Below are 9,344 nucleotides of genomic sequence, written 5' to 3'. Positions count from 1 at the left end.
GCGAGTCCCATGGCCTCAGAGGAGGGCTCATGATGGGCAGAGTCTGGGGAAATTTTGATGAAAACTGCTGTGTGGTTCTGTGGGTGCAGCAGGGGGCATCAACAAGAATTTTGAGCATCTGGAGACAGCAAAAGTTGACACATGAGGCAGAATCGTGTACATTCTGTTCAGACTCCTAAGACAGACAGAGAGCTGCTGAGATAGGCTTCATGATTCTGGATGCCAGGAAGCCCAGATGCAGCCACTGGCCAATTAAGTGTCTGGTGAAGCCCCACTCTGCAGAGATGGTGACTTCCTCCAATGTTGTCACATGGCAGAAGGGGCAGTTCTACTGTTTTTCACAAGGAAATTGATCCCCTTCCTTCCCTGTTTTACCTGAACCAAGACCCTCAAATACAAAGTCTTCATACTGCTATTGTTTAGGTAACGGGCTCTCGTGTAGACCACAGAGGACTGTCTCCATGTTTCCCACAAGGTTTCCCACTCTTGCACATCTCGCTCCAGGGATTCTCATCTCTTCCTGAGCCCTGAATGAGCCTGCTTCCATAGGCCTGGCTTCTGCTATTTCTGTGTGTCTGGCACACTTTGGCTGTCAGTACATTCTAAGAGCATTGCTCAGATCACAGCCATGATTAAACATTCTCTGTGGCCCCCTGTCTTAGTCAGGGTTTCTATTCCTGCACAAACATCATGACCAAGAAGCAAGGTGGGGAGGAAAGGGTTTATTCAGCTTACACTTCCGTACTGCTGTTCATCACCAAGGAAGTCAGGACTGGAACTCAAGCAGGTCAGGAAGCAGGAGCTGATGCAGAGGCCATGGAGGGATGTTCTTTACTGGCTTGCTTTCCCTAGCTTACTCAGCCTGCTCTCTTATAGAACCCAAGACTACCAGCCCAGAGATGGTCCCACCCACAAGGGGCCTTTCCCCCTTGATCACTAATTGAGAAAATGCCTTACAGTTGGATCTCATGGAGGCATTTCCTCAACTGAAGCTCCTTTCTCTGTAATAACTCCAGCTGTGTCAAGTTGACACAAAACTAGCCAGTACAGTAACCAATGAACGATTTTTAAGATCTGAGAAGAACTCTACAGCACTTTCCAATTCCCTCTGTGTAAATTGCTCCAGTGTGTACATCAATGCCATAGGACCTCTTCTGAGACTCCGAGAGAGATTACCTATGGAGGTGATTCACATCGTGTGAAGATGACATGAAGTGCAACCTCTCCTGACATGGGAGGGGGATATGCACAATGACGGAGAGAAGAGAGAAACTCAGAGAGAAACGCGCTGAGTGACTGTCTGAAGGGTGAAGAGAGCAGAGGACATGGGAAGGAATCCCTGAACATCACTGATAAACCTGCTCTGCTCAGCTGGGAAGGGGGGGTGTACTGGCTAGTTTTGTGTCTACTTGACACAGCTGGAGTTATCACAGTGAAAGGAGCTTCAGTTGAGGAAATGCCTCCATGAGATCCAACTGTAAGGCATTTTCTCAATTAGTGATCAAGGGGGAAAGGCTGCTTGTGGGTGGGACCATCTCTGGGCTAGTAGTCTTGGGTTCTATAAGAGAGCAGGCTGAGTAAGCTAGGGAAAGCAAGCCAGTAAAGAACATCCCTCCATGGCCTCTGCATCAGCTCCTGCTCCCTGACCTGCTTGAGTTCCAGTCCTGACTTCCTTGGTGATGAACAGCAGTATGGAATTGTAAGCTGAATAAACCCTTTCCTCCCCAACTTGCTTCTTGGTCATGATGTTTGTGCAGGAATAGAAACCCTGACTAAGACAGTTACTCTCTATGAACCATCAGCATGGGCATCACCATCACCACCATCATTACCATCACCACCATCACCACCTCACCAGCACCACCACAACCATCACCGCCATCACCAGCACCACTATAATCCATAGCCTGTTCTCTGCTTTCCCTGCGATAGTGGAGAGATACTACAGTGATTGAGTATTGGCAGTGACCCCAGTCACTTCCCTCCAAAACACTTCAGGTGGTGAGATGAACACACCACACATCTAACTACGATCTCACACATTTTGACCATTTTGACTACATGAAGTTCCATAGGGAAGGAGACCAGGTTGAGGCTCTGCATGGATTCTTTACCTGGACTGCATGTGTCTTTGGATCGACGCAGCTGGGTTCTTGCCTCTTCTCCTGCCTTCAGAGGTTAATAACTTGTAAGAGTTATGTTTGATGGCAGCAGCTCTCTGTGGAGCTCAGTTCCAGATCAATCCAACCCAGTAAGTACTTACAGTGCACCTACTATGTGTCACACCTACTGTGTGACAGATCTGGTCCGAGCAATGGGAACGGCAGAGCAGGTTTGGTTGGATGTGTCCAGAGAGGTATAGTAGTAAAGATACTATTTGAACGTAGAGAGCTGAGCTCGTGGGTCTAGCTCTTTTTCAGAACCTTGCAAACTCGTGTTAAGTTATAGCCCCTTCCTTCTGCCCTGACTTTTTTCCATTCTACATACTGTCCCCAGCTCCTTCCTTGCCTTATGTGGCAGGTTGCACAGTCCCATGGGGGCAGGCAGTGCTCCATTCAGAATCATGGCTCATGGGCAGACATTTGGAGGAGTTTCTACACATCTGGGTTTGGGCACAGAAATGCATATTTATAACCTGACAGCCCGCATGGCAGCCTTGCAAAGCCAAGAAAAACTCTTCATTTGGACAAGATTCCCAGGGCAGAAAATCCAGTGGCTAGCGATTGACATAGAAGATCAACAGTCTGCTCCCTGGCAGTCGAGAGGGCCACTGTTGCAAGTGAGTCAGGAGGACGTGTCAGGTCTTCTTCCAATTAGCAGGCAGCTGTGTCCTCTGCAGACTTGACTGTACCAGAGACAGAACTAGGCACAGAGGCATTAGAGGTCCTCATGGGGATGGACTTCTGGGCTTATGACTTCCTGCGTGTAAAATGCCAGGGATGGGCTGGGGGATGCTGAAGAGGTCCCCACAGTAATTGCCTGCTAACTCACAGAGTCAGGCATTTGAGAGGAGCGGTAATGATGCTAAATCCTTTGTGTCAGGTGATGCTGGCATGTCTGCGATCCTTTTTTGTGGTTTCTGCCTAAAGGGATATTGAGTTAGGAATACATTCATTTACCTTGAGGTTTGTGAAGCACATTTATGTCATTCCCAGTTACCTTCAGTTATAGTTTAGCTGTCTCTAGCAGGAAAAGCTACCAGGAATATTGAGTCTCAGTTAACTGAGTGAGCCAGATGATTATGGACATGATAGATTCTCTCCTCTCTCTCTCTCTCTCTCTCTCTCTCTCTCTCTCTCTCTCTCTCTCTCTGTGTGTGTGTGTGTGTGTGTGTTATGCACATGACTGTGTAATTTGGATACATGCATATGTGGAGCCACCGGTTGACAATCTGATATATTTCTCAATGGCTCTCCAACTTGTTTTTGTTTTTGTTTTTTGAGGCAGGGTTTCTCGCTGAACTTGGAACTCACCAATTCAGCGACATCAGCTGGCCAGTGAGCTCCAGGCATCTCCCCATCTCTGTCTTTACTGGTGATGGGATTACATATGTGTTGCTGTGCATGGCTTTTGCACGGGGCTTTTGTTGGGAATCCAAATTCAAGTCCTCATGGTTGCATAGCAAGTGTCTTTCCTCACTGAGCTATTTCCTCAACCACTGCAGATGTGTTCTTAGTAGGAACTTTGTCTGTGCCACCCAGATACCACAGGGCATGCGGGGAGGGGGGAACAAGTTTGAGATGTGGAAGAAAGAACTTGGTCTGGAAAGCTCCTGTTCTTTTAGGCGTCCAGAGTTTCTCTCTCAGACAGTTTTAAACACACGTGAGACTCTGTATTTTTCTTTGTGGTTATAGGGTGCACAGAGAAGATATGCATGGCATACTGTGAAATTGTTAAGCCTTGATCTCTCGGTGACGTAGCAAGTTGGAAGCCACAGCAAGGTGCAAGCATCTTTCTTCAGGACACGGGTGTGCAGTTGGCATCTCCCTGACTGTGAGAGTAGCCTACATCTGATTGTCATTTGTGTGTCTCCCTTTGATTATATCCCTATACTCATATCTGTTGACAATGAAAAATAAAGGGCCAGTTCTTTTTATCACTGAGTTGTAATAATCCTTATATATTATGATTACAGGTCCTTCATTAGAGTAACATATTGCAATTTTTTTCAGTTCATGACTTGATTTTTCAGTTTTCTAATGGTGGTTTTGATAAGTACAAGAATTATTTTTCCTCTCCCTTTTTTTCTTTCCTTTTTTTTTTTTTTTTTTTTTTTTTTTGAGACAGGGTTTCTCTGTGTAGCCCTGGCTGTCCTGGAACTCACTTTGTAGACCAGGCTGGCCTCGAACTCAGAAATCTGCCTGCCTCTGCCTCCCAAGTGCTGGGATTAAAGGCGTGCGCCACCACGCCAGGCTTTCCTCTCCCTTTCTTTCCTGCTCATCCCTCCTCTTCTTCCTGTTCCTGCCTTGCTCTTCCTCCTCCCTTGTTCCTCCTCCCCTTTGCTCCTCCTCCCCTTGCTCCTCCTCTCTTGCTCCTCCTCCCCTTGCTCCTCCTCCCTTTGCTCCTCCTCCCTTGCTCCTCCTCCCTTGCTCCTCCTTCCTCTTGCTCCTCTTTCTCCCTTGGTCCTCTTCCTTCTTTCTTCTCATTTTCCTTCTCCTCTACATCTCCTCCTCCCCTCCCCCCTTTCCTCTCCTCCTTAGCTCCAAGTGTCAAATCCAGGGCCTCCAGTGTGCCAGGCAACTGCACTACCTCTAAGCTATGTCTCCAGCCTTAGAGAACAGAGGTTCTGAGTTTAATGATGTCTGGATTATCAATTATCTGGTTTATGGTGAGCGTTTCTGTGTTTTATGTCAGAATTCTTTTCCTACCCCCAGGTTGGGTGGATGTTTCCTTGTGTTTTCTTACAGATTCACCTATGACCTGGTCTTTGTATGAATGTTGTGCCCAGTGTGAGGAAGGGGACCAGGTTCACACATATTCACCCACCTCGCTCAGTCGCTTCCACTTTGTTGAAAAGGTTCTCATTTCTCCATCATATTGCACTGGTACCTTAGTGAAGATCAATTGTTCTATTAGATATGGGTCTATTTTTAGATGTTCTTATTCTATTTCATTGATCTCCCTCTCTCTCTCTTTCCACCAAGCCCCAAACACCTTGTTTGTTGTATCATGAGTCGTGAAATTAAATGGTGGAAGTCCCAGCACTTGTTTTCTCTGAATACCTCCCGGCTGGGTTGGAATTCCCACATACATTTTAGAATCCTCTTGTCAACTTCAACCCAGAGAGGCAGCTGAGGTTTGAAGGGGATTTTACTGAATGCACGATTCAAATGTAGGGAAAAATGAATGCTAATGGTAGCAAGTCATTTCCGCTGCAGGTCTGGAAATCCACTCCTCACCTGGATCGTCAGAGTCTTAGCTAAGGTCCCTCATTTTTATGCACAGGACTTATCTATATTTTAAAAATGTATTCTTAGTCAATTCATAATTTTATATTGGCATTCTGTTTCCAGCTTTAGGAGGGAAAAGATTTAAATTTTTATAATTAAGAAACTGTTTAAATATACTTTCTGCTTGTAGGTATGCCTTGGGGTGTCTAAATTGTCCTATTAGGAGGAAGTTTGATGCAATTTCTCAGAAGCAGAGATTGAATGCCAGGCGCTGCCAGTCCCTTTTCTGCACCTCGTGTGTGGCCTTCGTGTTCCCTTGCATTCTGTGGACATGGTAGGCTACAGTGACCTTTCCTCAGTTGTTAAATCAACTTTGCATTTCCGAGAGGGACCTCATTTTGTTAAAATGTATTACATTGTAAATCATGATTTTCTAATTTTAAAGTAACTTTTGTATCTATGCCCATGATAGCCATTGGTGCAGTTGGGAAAAGAAAATCATTATATATATATATATACATACATATATATATATATATATATATATATATAGTAACGGGGTAATATTGGCCGTGTGTAATGAGTTGATAATTATCCCCAATTACTTTGCTATCTGGGAGCTTTGATGCCCTGTTGGAGTTATTTCTGCTGCTCCAGAGACCCAGTGTGTGCTATGAGTTCTTCTGATGGCTGTCACTCCGCCTCTGTCCCTTCTTACAAAAGCATCTAGGTAAAGACATGAAGGGACAGCTCAGCTGGTGGCACTGCCCCCATGCCTGATGACCTGAGGTGGACCCCAGAAACCACGAGGTGGAAGGAGACAACAGACACCCACAAGTTAGCTTCTTACCTCCTCACAGGGGCCACGGCACATGCGTGCGTGCGTGTGTGTGTGTGTGTGCAGATAAACAAACAAGCAAATAAATGTTTTAATTGTTAAAGGTACCAGGCAGTGGGGGATCTGAACCCTGCCATAGAGCTCCGGAGGATGTCTCCAATTTCTCCACCCACTTCACAAAGTCGCTTCTGGAATAAGAGGAGGAGCCATACTGCAGAGTCCATCTCTGGAGAGGATTTCCAGCACCTCCACCCTGCAGTGTGATTCAGGGTGCCCACACCTCTGCCAACCCCACAACTGTTCTATTTGTTTCCTTTGTGAGTGAGTAGAAGATTGAGCACAAAACCCAAGTGTCTGCTGGAGAGCTCACCTTGCTCAGGCTCCCACATGAAGTTACCTCCACTGTCTTCAGACTCAGTGTTTCTATGGCTGACCTGGACAGCACCCCTCAGACTCTGTTTCTATGGCTGACCTGGACAGCATCCCCTCAGACTCTGTGTTTCTATGGCTCACCTGGACACCATCCCAGGTACGATTCCACTCTTAGGAGACCACCTGTGGAGTTAGGCAGGTTGACCTATGTGGACTCCAGAAGTCAGCACACCCATGATAGCCTACTCCTGAACATGCTGCGGTGGGTGGGCACCTGCCATCACCGCCCGATTGGAAGTCCCAGGGACTAAAAGAAGATAGTTCAGTAGATTCCATTCATGACTTGTCTTCAGGGACAGTCCTTGTGGACTATCCTTGGCTTTTTGTGAGGTGGCAATTCCCCGCTCTCAATGAGGGAGATGAAGAGCAAATAAAGAACTTTGAGATCTCCTCAGAACTAGGGCTGACTCGACTTTGTGCCTGTCCAATACTGACTCCTTTACTCCTCAGCAGATAGATGCTACCCAACCCCATTGAGAGTCACTATTGCTGTTATTATTGATCTATAACGTTTAAGGCTATTCTGAACTAGCCTAGGCAGGACATAGAGTAGTGCTGGCTACCAGGGGAGCAGGCCCAATGGCAAGCTGACCACTCAGGAGTGAGCCCAGCCCTTAGCAAACCTGCTCATTGAGAGGCCCCTTTCTGACTCCTCCATTCTTCTCCGAGGGATGTAGGGGAAAGAGATGCACCTTTCAAAAGCCTTGAGAGAATTTACAGAGGCTGCATGGTTCTATTTCTTAGGGCAAAACAGCTATTGTCTGGGAAAGCATGTGAGATTTGTGTCAAATGTTTATGATCATAAAGTATGAGCACTCTGTTACTTCCATCTGCTCTCCACTAGAGGCAAGCTCCCTTACATACTGGTGGGAATGCCTTCCCAACCACATGGGGCTCTTCATGCAGGAATACCATGGCAGAGGCCCCATGGGTAGTGAGGCAGGGACTCAGGGTATGCAAGGAAGATTTTTAGAACAGGAGTCAGGAACTTAGTCCCTGAGTTTTTCTCCTAGGATGTGGCAGGATCTTTACTAGCCTGGGCTTCTGATGTGGCTGTTGGGGAAGCACTCAGATGGATTGTTTTCATGGAGAACAAAGAGGGAGGTGGGTGGGCTTTCCCCTGCTTGAAGGCAGAAGACAAAAAGAGCCAAGCCTAGGTGCTGGTTATATCTAACCTCTAGTCTGGGTTTTAGGGGCAAGGCAGACAGGAGGAGAATTTTATATATGTTGAAGAGCAAGGAGAGTGTGAGAGCCACATGCATGCACCCACACACACATGCACTCACATTTGTATGCACACACATGCATGTACTTACACACATGCACTCATACACAATACACCCACACACATGCACTCATGTGCATGGAATCACACATGCATGTACTCACACATGCACTCATACACACATGTACTCACACATGCATGCACTCACATATATGCACTCACACACACACACATGCACTCACACACATACACTCACACATGCACTCACACATGCATGCACTCATACACAATACACCCACACACATGCACTCATGTGCATGGACTCACACATGCATGTACTCACACATGCACTCATACACACATGTACTCACACATGCATGCACTCACATATATGCACTCACACACACACATGCACTCACACACATACACTCACACATGCATGCATTTACACATGAATGCACTCACACACATGCACTCACACACACATGCACTCACACACACTCACACGTGCATGCATTTACACATACATGCACTCACACACAATGCACTCACATTTGCACGCACTCACACACATGTACTTATACACACATGCACTCACACATACACTAGCAAATGCATGCACTCATACATGCATACACTCACACACATACACTCATGTGCATGGACTCACACATGCACTCAGTCACACTCACATACAATCACACACGTGCACTCACAAACACTCATATATGCATGCACTTACACACACATGCACATATACATGCATGCACTCATGTGCATGCACTCACACACACATACACTCAGGCACATACACTCATACATGCATGCACTGCTTTTGAGATTGTCTATGCTCCCCAGAAGGAAGCAGAAGGTGCTAGAGTCAGGCCGGGTGTTGGCTGAGGCTGGGCTAGGCTGACCTAACCAATGGGAAGAGAGGGCTGTGCAGCTCCTCTGGGTCCAATATCTTCCCCCACCCAAAAAACGCCCTGCAAGTCAGGTGATGGCTATGAGTCTGCCCAGTGTGTTTTTAATTTGTACTAAACAGCCAGAGTGGACACAGGGACTGAGCGATGAAAAGAAAGGTCCCCACAGGTGTCAGCCATGTGGAGGGCAGTTTTATTTCTAGGTGATAGATTAGGGCCAGATAGAAGAATGGCCAAGAAATTGTGCAGAGGATGCAAATGGTGATTTTCCCTCCTCCGCCGCCTCCTCCTCCATAAATTTCTATTTAAAACCCCTGAAAGCCACTGGGGCTTGCCCAGTCCAAACCAGACAGAATTCTGTTTAAGAGAGTGACATTCAGTCAGGCCGTGGTGGTCCATACCTGTGATCCCAGAACTTGGGAGGTGGAGGCACAAAGATCATGAATTTAAGGCCATTCTTGGCTACGTAACAAGTTCAAGACCAGCCTGAGCTACTTGAGACTCTGTCTCAAAGTAAATAAATTAGATAAAATACA

This window comes from Mus musculus, chromosome 12 (genome assembly GCF_000001635.26).
Source record: "Mus musculus strain C57BL/6J chromosome 12, GRCm38.p6 C57BL/6J".
NCBI classification, from domain to species: Eukaryota; Metazoa; Chordata; class Mammalia; order Rodentia; family Muridae; genus Mus; species Mus musculus.
This window is presented reverse-complemented; position numbering follows the sequence as displayed.